A 17,935-nucleotide genomic window follows, 5' to 3' on the forward strand; every position below is an offset into this window, starting at 1 on the left:
CGTATGCTCTAGAGCAGGATGATGTGTTTTGCTGCTCTAAGAAATCTCCCCACCATCTTCCAGGATGCTGAGAGTTGGGTTAGTTTCTGCCACCACAGCTGATCCAAATGATCCTAGGAGCTGCAGCACGATGATGATTCAGCTCCCTGGGAAGGAGAGTGGTCTCCTGCACAGAAAGTATCCACCTGCTCTCATTCCTTCCCCACTCATGCTTAATGCCATATCTTCTGCATGTAGAAAGCTGTGATGCAAATCACAACATAACAGGCAAGCAAGGACACCGGCCTGAAAACAGACCCCTTTGGCAACTGGCCCTTCTGCAGATGTAAAATAGATGACCTCCGCTGAGACAAGTATTTACCAATTTAAATAGAAAATACCGAGGCAACAACTGGTAATTCACTAATTAATGCCTAATATTTTGGTGTTACATATACAGCTGAGAGTTTGTTGCCTGCTTTGTTCAATGAATTAGCCACCAATTAAGGTTGCCAGACTAGAAAAGGCTCACCTTTCCCTCTCTCATGGCCCTACTTGAATCTGTTCAAAAGCTTGGGAGAGAATAAAGGGTAAAAAGCAGAACTGCAAACAGACTCTGAGATTTATAAAACATGACATTTTATTATAAGTAATAAAGTCAACCTGCAAAGCAAAGATAAATGTTAAATGATATAGTTAAGCATTTTTTATCTAGGCAAATATTTTAAACTTTGTCAGCTCTGGCTGAGTCTGTGCAAGTTCTGGCTGATCACCTTCCTCAGTCAAGAGGAGGTATTCTGAGCATAAGCACCATTCACTGTGTGAGTTATCATTTTCAACCATCTCCTTTAGCACATTTTGTTATATCTCTCATGATACTTCAGGTATCTTTTGCTTACTGGTGCATTACACTTCTCTTAAGCCATATACATTAGTTGCCATGATTTTTTTATTTCAAAACTACATTTCATCAGCATTCCAAGCATGTAACATCAGTCCTTTGGCTCATACTGAAAAAAATTCCCATGATACATCTACTTTTCATTGTCCATCAATCTTATTCCCTAAATTTCCATTTCAGCCTTAACAATATTCAAGTGATATATGACTCTGTGTGTGATTGTGTATGTATGTACATATATATAATACATTTCTAAATTCATAATCTGTAACTGTCTGGATTTATTCCCTTGCTTAAGTCTGTACATTTAATAAATGCAAGTCTAGGCTTTGTCTGTAGTAAGGTTTAAGTCAAAATGTTTCTGCTTGCTATCTTCCTTGCTTCACTGCTTCATTTTAGAAATGATGAACATAGCAGCTGAGAGAATATTGAATAGTAATCGCAGATTAACATATTAATATTTCTGCATTTTACAAAGTCAAGATCATGTACTGACATACAGTACTGCAATTGTGGACAGAGGAGGCAGTTACTTGAATGTCTCACTCTAATTTCATGTAGACAACAAAGGTACTGACTTGCAGAAACAAACAATATAATCTGGGGTTAGGTTATAAGGCAGCTATGTTTATTCAACACTACGCACACACGCTGGGTGCAAGGGCTAGCCCTGCCTAACTTGCACAAAGCGGAGGGAGATGTAGTTACATATTTAAGAGCACAAAGCCCTTAAATATTCATTGCATTCCTAAGAGTGGGAAGGACTATTACAATAAGGTCCAATAAATAATTTCCATAGGTACCTCCTCAAATTCCTTTAGGTTGAGCATGTGTAGAGTCTCCTGGTGGTCACGGGCAGGGGTGTTGAAGATGAAGGCCTCACTGTGTACTTTTCACCCCATTTCAGTTCGAGGAAGTAATCCAGTTCCACCTGGTTCTCAGCTAGCCGTAGTTTTGCAGTTTATTGTCTTTGCTCAACCACCACTTGGCCATCTTATTACTCATCTTCCATTAGTTTTGTTCTCCCTATCCCAGGTCGTACCTTTATCAGTGTTGCCTTCATTAATCTCTCTTCTCTTACCCTGAACTGTCCCTAGGTCTCTTGACCCACTCTTACCCTCAATCAGTACCATCAGGAAAGGGGAGGATGGATTCATCCAGTACCAGCATTCACTGGTCATAAAGCATCAGAGTTCAGATTGTTTTCTTGGACACTTGAAAGATGTGGAAGATGTGCTTTGCTTGAGCTGACTTCCATCATAACTCACAGTTTGCATTTCTTTTTCCTATTTGTTAACACAATTGTCTTCTAAGTAATGTAGCAAACTTTATTATTAGCCTCTAATATACCAAATACATACATTATCTTCAGTATCCTCCATTCATAGTCCCTAATGTAAGGACCAGTTTTTATACCTGCATTTTTACAGAACACCGTACTGAGAATTATTGTGTCAGACCATGTATCATATTCATTATGACACAAATAATTTGAAACAGTGACTTTGAAACTAAGCATTATTTATGTTTTGCAGCTAATTACACTAATGTTTCTTTCTGAGCAAATACCTTGGTCATACCCTGACTATGTGGAGGGATGAAGCTTGGGTGCATATTATACTCTTTTTGGAAGTAAATATGGAGACAAGTTCTCAGAACAGCTGCATTATGATCCAAGAGTCTGACAAGGCTGCCTGATTGGAGTTATAAAATGGAATTACCTGAAAGTACAACTTGTATTCATATCTCTTGGAAATCTCAAAATTCATACTCTGACCATTTGATCAATCTGTTGTTTCATTCAATCTCAGTCTACCAGGCTCACTATAGTCTTCTTTTCTAACTTGTGGTAAAAATTACACTAATGCTGCTTGGTTCCTCAAGCTTCTTGCAATAATTTGCAAAATAGATTTTGAATTTGTCCCTAATGTTTTTTTTTTGTTTGTTTGGTTGGGGTTTTTTTGTTTGTTTTTTGTTTGTTTGTTTGTTTGTTTTACTATCTAGAGAGCTATAAACTTTTGCTAACTCCATCATCTTCACATAAACTCTCGTGAAATTTTGTCACTTCCCATCTCTTTGCTGTCCATATTGTCATTGCTTTATTCCAAATATCTTCTTTTTTGCTAAAAGCATATGCAGACATTTCCTAGTCCGCTTTTACACTTATTCTGCAATCAGCTCTATGTAGTCAGATAATCTCAGATAAGATACTCAGAAGTCACAGTCCTGTTGCTATCAATGTTGGACAGGCTAAAATCCTACAAATTCTTCATGACACCTTTTCTCTTCCAATATTCCAGTATTTCTATCTTCTCTGCAGACTGAAAGCATTTCATTGAAAATTTGTACATCTCTAGCTGCAGGAATTCTAAATTCCTAAACTCCTAAAGCACCTACTAAATTTTAGGGACTTTAATTGCCTCAGCCACTTCACTGAACATTGATTCAGCAATAATAACACTTCACAATGTTTTATATTGATAGGAGAATCTTGACAATTACTGTTTATTGTCATTTGTCACCTCTGATTTAATACTGTGAAAGGTTTCTATTGAAGCTAACTCTTCTTTTTGACTCTTACTAATCAAAAACCATAGGAATTGGAAGTGACCTCTGAAGATCATCTAGTTCAACCCCTTGCAGGTTCTGTACTGTAGATCACACAGGAAAGCGGCCAGGTGGATTTTGAATATACCCAGAGAAGAAGATCCATAACATCTCTAGGCAGCTTCTTCCAATGCTCTGTCATTCTCAAGGTAAAATTTTTCTTCATGCTTGTATGGAATTTTCTCTGTTGCAGTTTGTATCCATTGATCTTGTCTTGTCATTGGGCACTACTGAAAAGAGCCTGGCTCCCTCCTTTTGATAACCATCCACCTTCTAAATATTTATAATTTATAATCATTGTTAAGATCCTCTGTCAGCCTGCTCTTTGAGCAGCCCCAGGTCTCTCAGCCTTTCCTCATACAGGAGATCCTTCAAGCCCCTCATCATTTCTGTGGCCCTCTACTGGACTCTATAGAAATTCCCTGTCTTTCTTGAACTGGGAAGTCCAGAACTGGACATAATGACTTAAATGGTGCAGAAAATATTCGGTATTTGAAATGATTGTTAGAACAGTTTTATCTAGACTTATATCGTTCACACCACTAAAATAAGTAGCCTTGTACTTGTCTTTAAAGAATAACACCATTTTTAATTTATAATTTTTAATGATGAACCATTAATATAATTATTTTCTCCACTAAAGTAACTATTTAGCTTGCAGTTAGCCACTCCGTGTCTGAGATTTTCATCAACCTAAGAAACAATGTTTTTGTGAATGAAAATCATATAATGAAATGCTGAATGTTGCAGACACTGTCATACGACCAGCTATAAAATATGACACATCATCTTTAGACACAGCAATGCATATGGAAGCGTAGGTGAGGACAAATGTCCCTTTCAAATGAAATTACTCTATAACCCCATGTAAGCAGATTTGTTTCTATTCTCGTGATCCTTGCTTAGAGACCATGAATAACTTGTTTGTTTGTTTGTTTGTTTGCTGGTTGAATCTGACTCGACTTAGAATAATATACCTGCCCAGCAAGTTGTGGGGAGTCTCTTCTGTTCCTAACTCGACTGATAGATGTACCGAGGAATACACCAACTCTCTGTGTATGATGTAGGTTAGTATATGTGTTTCTTGTCACTGTGCCTGTTAGAGGAAGGAAATATGATGCCTTCCAGGATCAGTTTCACCACACATCTTAAGATCCATGTGCTTTTTTAACTTCCTCCACTTGAGCTGGGTGCCTAAGCTTCCCAGGCAATCAATGGAGAGAAAGGAGCATTTCTAGGGCACAAGTCACTTCATCCTAAAATAGAACACGTAAAATAGGTCAGACATTTTGTCTTTTCTATTGCCTAGAAGAAGTCTGTGTTTTCATCCATTCAGCTGGAGAAAACATTCCACCTCATTCTTTCTGAAGCAATTGTGAACCAAGTTCTGGACCAGCAGCTGTTCAATATTGTATGCAGAAAGGCAGTCACTAACGGCATTTTAGGTGAGAAACAAATTTTGATGGCAACGTGGAGTTGGATACATGCCTTATCATGTGCAGTGGTATGTGCAGCTCATCCAGACCCAGTAATGGGTCAGGCTAGTGAGACCACAAGTCCCTGGAGCCCTGGGCATGTCTTGTAAGTAAATATGCCACTGTGGCTGGAGAAATCCAGAGCTGGTGCAGACATCACTGCCAAGATATATTTTTCATCTTGTACTGAAAAACAACTTCTAGTACAGTGTCCATCTAAGAAATTAGTCATTGTGAAAATGTTAACTTCACAGATTTCACCAAGTTTAATGGAAAATGAAGCTCTCTGGAACGAGTGCAGTGCTGGCACTATCTCTATTTTGTCTACTTCACATCTACAAGTGTGTTCTGAAATGTGAAGAGATACAGTTCATTCGCACAATTGAGATTTCATTACCTCTCTCAGCTGAATGAACTTGTGATGCACTTTGTTACTATGTTAGCAAATGAACTGTTTATAGAACTGAGACACTCTTCTGAAATGTGTTTATAGATGACAGCTTTCTGGTTCGCTTTTTATGAGAACTTTCCTGACTGGAACATCACAGTCAAAGCTTTAAAAAAAAAAACAACAAAAAAAAAAGTCATTTTTCACTCCAGGTTTTTAATAGACATTAACAGGCATGCTTAAATTAACACATACAACTTCTACCACCCGCCTCCATTTGTCCATGCCAAAGATGCATTCAGCTTTTTGTCTTTGTCTCTTGTCAGAAGAAAGAGTAGATGTGAAAATGTATATGTCTGAACAAAATTTTTGAACGCTTCAATAGCTTCAACATGGGTGGATTTCTGAGAAGAAAAGAGAGACTGAAGAATAAAGCAGCCCAGTGAACATCCATGCAGCAGTGAGCTTATCTAGGCCACAAATGAGCAATGCTTCTTTTCTTTCAAAAGGTAGATCAGAAACTGAGGTCATTCAAGATTGAGGCATGCAAATCACCACTGAGAGGTTTCCAAGTGAGGATAAAATGTGGAGACTGAGCCTCTTCAGTTAGGAGAGGGGACTGTGAAGCACCACACAGAAGCCCTACGAGGTTAATTACATTGTGACAAAATGAGAAAGGGGAACCTTAGGGGTGCAGTGCCAAGTGCTTAAAATTTAGGAGCTGCAAAGCTATATCCAACTCCTGGAGTGTTTTCAGCCTGCCCTAGGTCTGTCCATACAGTCTCTAGTACAAATGCCATCCATCCATCAGTGTGAGCCTGTATCGTCACAGCCAGTACTCAGAGCACTCATTCAGCATTTCCTCAGCTGCACAGTACAGCTTTACAGCCCTCCCTGAATGTCATGATGCTGTGACTACTGCTTTGGGAAGCTGAGTTAACTATCATAAACTGGGCTTAGGGATGCATTCTTCTGACTCCATATTCCAAAATAATTCCAGTGTAGACATACCTACCCTTAGTAATCATAATACTGATTTTTGCTGCACACACCTTAGCTTTTTAGTACAGATTTGGCAGGTCTTTGTTGTTGTGTTTTGCTCTCTCTTCTCACTGTTTTGGCTGCATTTTTTACCTCCTGCAGCTTGCTGAAACCACACACTGGAGGCAAAATTAGACATTTCGTCCCATGATGCCCATTGCTTCTGGATCTGTTAAGGATTAGTAGTTTTGTTACATTTCCACCAAATGAGCAGGGCTCCATTTTATAAAGAGAGAGCTGAAGCACAGCTATTAGAGTAAAAAATACTCATTACTTTTGAGTACCCAATTAGAGAAATATCATATTTTTTTCAGAGCATTATATAATTCATTTTAACTCAAGCAAAAGCTCTGAGCATTCAGTGTTTTCATAGATCAGATCCCAGAGTCTCAAATCACCTGTCACAAAAAAAACAAGGCACGTGCCATGGAAGTTTCACCTGCTGCCTTGCCTAGTCTCGCAGAGGAGCATTGCACCAGAGGCAAGGACTTATGTTGATACTCCACAGGGGCACTTAACCACACCACCATCCTTTTTTTCTTCCATGGGCTCCTGCAACTCCAGCCATCTTTAGTAAACGGTGTGAGGTCCTACAAGAAGCTGTCTCCTCCACTGCACACTCCAGATGTACCTCTAAAATAGTTTGATTCAGTCTGCTGCCTCCCATGGGCTTTTACTCAATCCTCTCATCCAGTTAATTCCAACTTCCCTCTGACCTGTCTTTCTCCCCCTTCTATTACTCCCAGCCTTGGCGTTCCCCTGCAGATGTTTCTCACCACTGTCTCTTTCTAGGCTGGGCCAGTACTGTCAGGGGATGAAAAGCTCAGCTGCTCTGCAATGTAGGAGACTAGATACCTGAACATTTGATGGCACAGAAATCATCAGGAGTGACGTTAAAAAGAGAGAAACTTATTAAGTCCCCAGGTCCTCACTGAAGATAAAAAGAGAGGAAATTCCACAGACAGGACATAGCCAAATCTGCATAGATTTCCCCACAGTGACAGTGAGTGCATTTCTGATGGAAAGCCCACAGGTCTCAAGACCACAAGCCCTCTGGCTCAGTTATTGTCTCTCTCTGAAAATGAGATTATGGGGTACTTCTTAACACTGAAAACTAACTGCTTTTTTATTTCTTTCTTTCACTGGTTGTCTTTTTCATTCTTGGAAGTGGCTAATCTGCTTTGCCTGAAATCCTCCAAAACAAAAACAAAAACAAAATATCAGCTCAAGGCAGGTATGTAGCACTAACATGTTCAGCCTGAGGCATGTCTGACATGCATGTCTGACAAAGTTAGAAGCAGCTGAAAACAGGGTCTCATAACAGGAAAATCTGAACAAACTTAATAACAGGAATCTGTACCGTATCTGCCAGTTATAATGAATGACCTAGGGAAGGTAACTCAAAGGACTTTCATTTGCCCTTCTCAGAAGACAGGAACAAGGTAACATTAAACGAAATGAAAAGGCTGAAGGGAAATACTGAGTGCACAGCACAAGAAATACACTGCTGCAAAATAATGTGGAGAACAAGAATTTAGTAATTCACAGAAAAATTGGACACGTATAATATCTACAACCACATTTGATAGGATACATTTGTAGAGGGTATTTTTCTTCATGTTTGAGGACATATGCTAAGTGTAAACTGCCTTCACTTAAAGACTCATTGGCCATTTTCCTTTCCAGATCTGCTTCTCCAAAGCATCTAGCTTTATTATTGAATGTAAATTGACTATATTCATACCCATCAGTCCATTAGTATGCAGATCTAGATAGCCCATTTCTCAGACCTAGAGCTCCTGCTCTTTCAATTTTTCCTTAATACCTGTCTTCCCTATTTTTATAATCTTTTTTGTTTTCTCAGACACTGATGTGGTTGCTTTTTTTCTTTTCTTTTTTTTTTTTTTTTTTTTTGCTTTCTTATTTTTCTACTTGCATCAATTTAAAGAGAGGCCAGTTGGTCTATTTAAAAGACAAAACATTCATACACTGGTGATTTTGGGTCCTCTCATGAATGAAATATTTACAGCTTTAACGTCAACCTTTGCTGCTCCCAGAATATATTGAAACTACAGTTATTTACTTAAAATATAAACTCTTTTCCTGATCCGTATCTCACAAATGGTTTTAAATTGTAATATATCCCATCTCCTGCAGACAGCATGCAGTATAGTATTTCAAAGAAGGAAAAGAAATAATCACCTTTCACAGTAAACACCTAAAAGCAGCACACTCTTTAATTGCCAGCTTACAGCCAGATATATTCTGCTACTTATCTAAAATACTGTTGAATGTTGTCATCAGTGGTACAGATGCCTAGTAATAAAACAAACACAGTTATCTCCCTTGGAAGCTGTTCACTCTGCCTATTCTGATATGATGAAAATATATGGGCATTTTATTTAGAATTTATCCTTTAGCAACATGACTCCTTGTATCTTTTTAACAACGTTCCTTGTATAAACAGAACGCATTACCTTTGAACCATAACAGCCTAACGCACGCTAGATATGAGTTTGAGATAAAATCACTGTTATCAGACTGTGTCATTTACATTTGTGCATATACTTCCCTTTATCTGGTAAATCCCTATCTGCAGCTAACAGCGGCCACAGATATTCTTTAAAAACACATTTGGCATGTGAGTTGGTTTAAATTAGTCTTGATTCAGCAGTTCCAGCTGGCCTGGAAGTATCGTGAGTAATGAGTTTCTCTCATTAGAATATCTTATCATCCCAGTGGGCTTTTAAAATGAATACTTATCTACAACTCAAGGTAGATATAAATTATATAATAGAATCACAGAACCACAGATCATATCCCGAGTTGGAAGTGACCCATGACGATCATTGAGTCCAACTCCTGGCTAGGCTCTGGAGACCTGTATCTGAGAGCGCTGTGCAGACGCTCCTTGAACTCCGGCACTCGGGGCCGTGCCCCCTGCCCTGTGCATCCTGTGCCATGCCCACCGCGCTGTGGTGCAGCACTGTCCCTAACCCCCAGCCGCCCCTCCCCTGACACAGCTCCATGCCGTTCCCTCGGGCCCTGTCGCTGTCACACAGAGCAGAGCTCAGCGCTGCCCCTCCGCTCCCTGGGAGAGCTGCAGCCGCCAGCAGGCCTCCCCTCAGCTCCTCCGCTCTGCGCTCAGCACACACAGGGGGCTCAGCCACTCTTTTCTACCCTCAAGGATTCTGTGATTCTAAATGAGAAAAAAAAAAAAAAAAAAAAAACCCACGAAAACTTTTTACAGTTACTCCTTCCCTCCTTTTATCACGCAACTAAATAAAAATTCATCCTGTAGCCACACTTTCCTGGGGGGTGATGACTTAGATATGACTTAACTCCTATGATGACTTCTGTCTGTTTTTCTTTACTGAATAGTTAGTGCACTAATTCAGTTCACTGAAGCCAACATGAGTGAGTGCAGCAAGGACGATGAGGCTACGAAAAGCTTCTGCAGGCCTATATATTCACCTGAAATATGTGTAATGCTTCTTTGGTGAGAAGCCAATGAAAGTGCAAATAAGCTGGGAGAGAACTGGGCAATCTGATAATTTTCTACTTCACATTACCAAGTCACTTGATATTTTCTTGAACTGGCAGCAAAATAGATAAAATTTTTCAAAGTATTATTATGATGGTATGTTAGAACCATCATAGAACTATAGGATTATCATAGAATTATCATAGAACCATAACATGGTATTTAATTTCTGATTCTGAGTAGATGATCCAAAAGATCTGGAAGAAAAATATACAAAATGAACCTGCACTGCTAATAACTGCCCAATAGAAGGGCAAGTTCTTTCCAATCTATTTGATAGGAAATGAAACAAAACAAAAACAAAAGAAAACAAACAAAAAACAAGAAGTATATTAAGCAATGGGACTGAATAGCTCATTCCATACATATGAGAAGTACCTCTGGCTGCTGCTAGATTTCTATACGCATGTCAGTGAGCCAACATCTGTGCTTATATATGACATATATATGCCTTTATATGTTTATTTCTGTCTATTTTAAGAGTGTATTTATATCTGCATATGTAAGATGTACGGAAACACTGGAAAAATTGTTTGCAAAAACCTCATAAGAACCTCAGTTTTCTTTCTAATTATTAAGAACATATCAAGGATAAATACCTGATACTAAAGTGGTGCCACTGGGAATGCAGAAGTGAGAATTTTCCTCTTCAATTGAAAAATCATGCAGAATGTTAAATATATTTCCATTTTTTCCTGAGGTTCAAGACTGTATGAAGAGATTCTTATCAAGGACTGTTTAGATCTGCTACTACAGAGTAATTTTTTTGCCCTCTTTCAGTTAATGCAGTCCACACGTTTGAGTCTGCAGTGTCAATTACACAAGTGAAATCAACCTAGAAATGACACAGACCGAGTGTAATAAAATTTAACCTAAATAACTCCATCATTCTGGCCTGTACTGAAACAAGGAGTGGAAGTGAGCAGCAGGGTTCATTTGGGCAGCAAGAATGAACAGGAACCATGGGGACCGCTGAGGCTAGATCTACTGATGCATAGATGTACAGAGTTAAGGTGCATAGAACTTAGCCAAATACATAGAAATGGAAGTTTCTGATACTACCTCTCTGTAGCATTTTTGTCACCTTGAAGATTGCTTAGTGCTAACTCCAGCCTTTCTGTGCTGTGGAGTATGTGCACAACTGAAATTGTTAGGCTTTAATCCACCAGGAAAACTGTACTATTACATCATTCCTGATGAAGCTACATGGAACCACAAGATGTCTTGCTGCTACTTCTAATTTTCTATGACTTGCAGCCACCTGCTGCCTGTTTGGTCAGTAATGCTTTAGTATCAGCACATCAGACGGAATAAATAGGCACAAAATCACTCACTTCTGTAGAATCATGCCACTTTGTATTCACCATCTGGCATAATACAGTTATGATATCTCTTATGTCAATAGTTACAGTTTTGGTTCAGTTGCTTTCACTTATCTGTGACATACAAGCTGCTAGACACCACAGCTTGTTTTATTTTTGGTTCTTACTCCATATGGTAAAGTGCCTGCATATTTTGGTATAGTCTGACAAACTATGGAAGTGCCAAATGGTCCAGTCTTAGAGAGCACTACAACTGTTCTACCAGCCAGTCCAGACAGACAATCTTAGTCTATATTTTGCTGTGTATGCTTGATATGTTTTTATTTACTATACGCTACTTAAATTTGGATTTGAACTCTTCTGCTTCCATGTAAGGTCTGTACATGGTTGTATAGCTACATGGAGCAGAGAAGTGTGAAAACATAGGTGGATGTTTTACAGTTTATTCAATGTGCAGAGGATCTCTACCCTCACATAATCCACTTCTCTCAAAGTTAACTCAGCTTTGGGGCATAGGAAGGTCTTTGCTTTTTCTACTCATTGCCATCATTTCCATAATGAGCTGTCATCTTTGGATTTGTAGGTATAATAGCTATTTTATGCTTATTTGTATTGTTTCATTGTAATTTAAGAAAGGGGATAAAACTGACAAATCAATCCCAAAAGAAACAGCCATAAGTCATCTATGTGTAGCCATTGTAGTGTATGCAAATCCACCAGAGGTTTTGAACAATAAAAGTGTGAATAATAAGAAAAACAAGATAAATGCTTTCATTAAGGTAATAATCCTGAAAACAGTTATTGCTTAAAACAGTATTAAAAATGATATTTTGTTTAGAGCTCAGACTAAAGAAATTATTTAGTTTAATACCTATGAGAGTTTTGTTCCTTTGCAATAAACACAGTGCAGTCTGAATCTCTGCCCAGGGAGTTAATGACAAAATGAAGTCTTTCAGCCTGGCTCTCACCAACATTAAAAGCATTTGAACGTTGGCCTGTCTGTCTCGAGAAGCCAAACTTGTGTCAAGCTTAAGAATCAGAAATAAATGTGTACTTCAGAGCATCTGGATGAAGTCCAAAAGGTCTCTGAATGCCGAGTACATTTTAAATGTCTTAGGAGAACTTCACATGACAAGAATAGTGAAAAGGTTCCTTGGAGCAAATGACTGTGAGGTACAGCAGTTTCAGAGTTAAACAGGCTAGCTCCAAAGGTAGAGCTACATCATACTGTTCTTACGAACACACATTCTGGCATTTATCTACTTTCCATCATTAGAGATATTCCTGAGTATCAGAACCAGTGGGAGAGATTCAGACATTGTTAGGGATCACCCCAGCTATCCCTAAGAATTGTGGCTTTGTTACAGAATGCCTTAGCTGCAATAAAAACTCACTGGGTGTAAAACACAACCGGTAATGGAGTTGTTTTTTTTTTCCAGATTTGTGTAGTGTTGTCTGCAAATTAAAGCAATACCAAGGAGTTTTCCAGACTTTGAGCCCTTTATATCCCTAGTGGCAGATTGTTAGATGGGTCCTGGGTATGGTTCTAGTCTGTGATGACCTCAGGCACTATTTGGAAGCTAACATGAATCAAAGTCATCTACAACAGCTGGCAGTTTAGGCAGTGCCATCTCATTTTGGAATATCCTCCAAATGTGTGGACCTAAGCTGTTTCACAGCATTTTGATGTATAAACGTGGACAAGGAGTATGTGTTCAAATGGAAAGGACCTCCTATGCAACATATCATGAAACCTCCTTCCCTCTGTGCTTCTGCTTGATGTCAGTACTTCATAAAAGCAGCCTATGCAGTATCAAATCAAAAATAAGACTACTCCCTTAGAGTTATCAGGCATAATTTTGAAGATGTGATAGAAATACATACTCCTACGCTTTCCCTTATTTGCACTAAGGTCACATACAAGTCTTTAAATTGGATGAACAAATTAAAAGTATGTAAATACATCCCAGGCCCAATTTTACACAATGGAAAATGTGAGGTTATAGAACATTATGAACAACAAGAATTCTGTTAATATTTTTATGAACTACTTTTGTAACACCGAGACCAATTTAGTAAATAAGAGGAAGCCTTTCAAATATCATGGAGGATTAGGATGATCCTGCAAAATCTGTATCTTCTCACTGATTCAACTCTGCTATATTATCGCAGATGTGTAGAGTAGGAAACCTCATAATAAAAAAGAAAATTAAAAAGTAGCCATCTTTCAGCCTCTTTGAGACAGAAACAGCCAGCTTCTCAGGAATGTTTCTAGTGAGCTGTGTTCAAGTAACAGTGATTTAAATTTGTAGTGCCCACATCTTACAATTCCAGAAATAATTAGTATTTAAAACTCATCTTAAGTAGCTGTGTCATCTTCTGAAATAGCATCATTTTTGTCATTGTTACTAACTTCTCTGCTCATATGCAAAAACAGTCAGTTGCATATGTAGTCCGAAATACAAAGAGACTGCATGCCTATAAATGTCAAGCTCTCTTTTATTTACATTTCTGTAGCTCTCAGGACAAGATCCTGAATATTTCACTGCACAATACAAGGAACCACTGTGGAATGAAACTGGTTTTAAAACAGCAATAACCTGCCTGGACTCAACATCCTTCCAGAGAACTGCATCAAAAAGCACAACAAACAAAAAAATCTGACAATATAATAAAGATTCCCCGATTAGTATATTAACATCTCGAAGTCTGGAAGACGTTTCCTATTTTTTTCCAGGAAAACATTGAGTAAGGCTATAGTGCTTAATAGTATTCCTGTTGTATTCTGTAGTCTGAATTAAAAATAAGAAGGCATAATGAAAAGGGTATTCTGTGGTAAATTATTCTCTGCTAAATTATGTATATTATTTTGCATGATGTCTCTTGAATTTTAATCTTGCTTTAATGGTAAAACTTCCATAAGCAGTAATGGGAAGAGGAGGTTGCACTGTGGAGTGCACAGAGACCCCTACTCTAAATTGTCAGTCCAGCTCTGTTAGGCTGCTGCAGTGCTCAGGCTAATAGATGCTGCTGAGAGAGAGAGAATTACTGTCAGCATATCATAGATATAATGCATTTAGTCTGCTCTTTGAGGTAATTTGGAACATCCGTGCAGAGCTGTACAATGCTCAATTTACTGGTGGTAGAGATGTGTCTCAAGTATATGTAAGTATTGACACTGTTGCATAAGTTTGAAGATACAGCCTGACGGAGCACATGTGTGTTCTTGGTATGTGAGCTAGAAAATGTCTTTTAACATTTCTTTTAAGATGGAATTTGTAAACTGGATATGTATATATATATGTGTATATATATATATTTACATATATATGACTCAGAAGCTCTACTGGGCTTCATATTGAGTCCTTAATGAATTTTGCATCCAGTCATGTTATCTCTGTTGATACTCCTTTATCATTTCATGCTAATGTAGTAACATATAATAATTGTCTCCAATGAGAACTCATTTGCTAGCATTCATAAACAACCTTAACAATGGGCCTCTTCATAAAGTGGATTCAAAGGATGATTATTCAAGAGACACTGACAAATGAAGCCTGGCACGTGTTAAGCAGTGCACAGGTTTGAGAGAAAAACCAAAATGTTACTAACACTCAGGATAGACTGTTTCTTTCTCCTCCTGTCATATGCAACTAAGTAATTGCACCCTTAGCTTGCCTCAGCGCAGCCCAACAGCAGCAAACAAAAATGGCGATGGGCTTGGGAGCTGAAGTCTGCTATTCAGGGCAGCTGGTGCACACCAAGTGAGGGTATCAACCCAGATACAGTGTGGTGGCTGTAGCATTAATGCAACTGTCCTAGCAACCGTCCTCTTCAAAGCCCTTCAGAAGAAAGGGTGACTGCAGAAATCTGCATATTCTTCCTGTTGATCTAAAAGCATCACCTTTTTTCTTCCATTAAGGCTTAACCAATACTAAGTCACTATTAACTAAGAACACCCTCCCTTTAAGGTGATTTTTCTTAGAGAAGTAAAGCTATATTGGAAAAAAATATTGCAAGAAAGAGTTTATTCCCTTGTAATCAAAGCACTAACTCTCCCTGAAAGAGCAAGATATGTTATTAAAAAAGCCCAACGTCATCTTTTGCTAAAGCAGTGAAGAGTAGCATGAACACATGTGCCAGATGATTTATATCACTAGAGCATAGTGAAGATTTAACTCTGTCTTACTCCATCTATTCCGAATGTACTCAACTGAACAGCATGTTCCTAACGGTATCATGGAACTTCACTTGAAAACCTGCTTACTCAAGGAAAGTCTAAAAATAGGAGTGTTTCTGGGATATCCATTACAGTTTTCTGGAAATTCTTTAGGAAAAAAAGAGGCATGGAACTAATAGTTTTGATGAAAATTGTACAAATCAGATCCCTCCTTACTGAAGTGTTTCAAAGTTAATTCTACTCTATGTTCTCACATGTCGTACAGCCAACTAGGTATTTACCCTGCCAGAATTTAATGTATCATAAGTTTCTATTAAGAGAAATACAGTCAGTTCTACTCTGCACTGGAAGGATTTGCCAGAGAATTATCCAACTTTTTTTTTCAGGCTGTCTAAATATTCATCAGAATACTGCATTTGCACCTTTTGCTGCACAAGTTTCATTGGTTTCATTTACATTTAATAGTAAGAGTCAGGAAATAAGCACGTAAGAAAAGAAATTAACATGCATAGAACAACAAGTAAGAGACTGTATTTGCTTCTGCTCAGATTTTATTTTTACTGTCCTTCATGTGGGAATGAGAAAGAAAGAAAGAAAATAAATTTTATTTAGTTAATATATATGTCATGTTATATATCATGTTAGTAGTACTTAGTAATGTTGAGCTACTGGGAAGGATATCCTTAATTTTATGTGATTTTTAAAGTGATATTATACTGTGAACTAAGTCTTTTCTGGCTTTGATCTGCATCTTCAGACTGCAAGGTCCTTCTCCTCAATCTTTAGAGTAAGCTTTCCATTTTCAAAGTATGATGTAATCACTAAATCATGCCCTAGACATCCTGGTCTTCAATTGCCTTCTTCCACTTTAAATGCAAAATTGTCAGTCTATTCTACCAAAATTGTCTTTGCATCAGTGTCAAAATTATACCTGTAAATAATCATAACTGTTTATCATCAAGCATCTACTTCTATTTTCTGATGACTGAATCATTACAAATAAAAATAGTAGTAAATTTACTCCTGTTGAGAATTGTTTATGAAATTATTCAATTTTCTACAAACACATTTAAATTCTGTAAGTAGTACCAAGTGTTTTCTCTGAGCATATTTCAACAGATGCTTTTTCCCATTTTTCTGTCTCCTACAACCCTTGATGAACATTGAAGGCAGGTGAATAATGTCTAGCACACTCTAAATGCTTGAAATGCGATATTGGCTTCACAGTGATTCATTAAATTAGGTAAGAATTAATTAAGGTTTTTCTCAAATTTCAGGAAGCTGTCCTACTTTAAATGATAAATATTGTTATGAATGAAATGAAAACTAAATCTTTGCATTTATTCCTCAAAACATTAACAAATCACACACAGTAGTGAGTCAAAATTAAATACCTCTATAGTCTAATGCATTTGGAGTGCTTCAGGTCTACATGTAGAATCACAGAATCATAGAACCTTTTGAGTCGGGAGGGACCCTTAAAGATCATCTAGTCCAGCTTCCCTGCAATGAACAGGTAGATCAAGGTGCTCAGAGCCCCCTCCAGCCTGGAGTGTCTCTAAGGATGGGACACCCACCATATCTCTGGGCAACCTGTTCCAGTGCTTCACTACACTAACTGCAAACATTTTTTCTTATATTCAATCTAAATCTCCCCAGTTTTGGTTTTCCCCTTGTCCTGTCACAACAGACCATGCTGAAGAGTCTGTCCACTTCTTTCTTATAGCCCACTTTTAGCTATTGAAAGGCTGCTATCAGGTCTCCCCAGAGCCTTATCTTCTTCAGGCTGAAAAGCCTGAGCTCTCAGTCTGTCCTTGTAGGAGAGGTGTTCCACTCCTTTGATCATTTTTGTGGCCTTCCTCTGGACATGCTCCAACATGTCCATGTCTCTCCTGTACTGAAAACTCCACCTCTGGACACAGTACTCCAGGTGAGGTCTCACCAGTGCGGGGTAGAGGGTCAAGATCACCCCCCTCACCCTCCTGGCCACGCTTCTTTTGATGGAGCCCAGGATACAGTTTTCTTTCTGGGCTGCAAGTGCACACTGCTGTCCAGCTTGACATCTACCAGTACCTCCAGGTCCTTTTTGTCAGAGCTGTGCTCAATCCTTTCATTCCCCAGCTTATACAGGTAGTGTGGGTTGCCATGACCCTGATGCAAAGATCTTGCACTTGGATTTACTGAACCTCACAAAGTTCTCCTAAGCCCACTGCTTGAACTTGTCTAGGTCTCTATGGATGACATCTCATCCCTTGGGTGCATCATTGCATCTCACAACTTGGTATCATCTGCAAACATGCTGAGGGTGTACTCAAATCCCACCATCAGTATTGTTGATGAAGATGTTAAATTACTGATACCTCAGGGGCACCACCTGCCACTGATCTCCATCCTGACGTTGAACCTTTGACCACTACTCTCTGGGTACAATCTCACAACCAGTTCCCCATTTCTCAAACAGTCCACCCATCAAATCCTTGTACTTCCAATTTGGAGAG

This window comes from Cyrtonyx montezumae, unplaced genomic scaffold, assembly GCF_038088225.1.
Source record: "Cyrtonyx montezumae isolate F1298 unplaced genomic scaffold, pur_monq_1.0 scaffold_3, whole genome shotgun sequence".
NCBI lineage: Eukaryota > Metazoa > Chordata > Aves > Galliformes > Odontophoridae > Cyrtonyx > Cyrtonyx montezumae.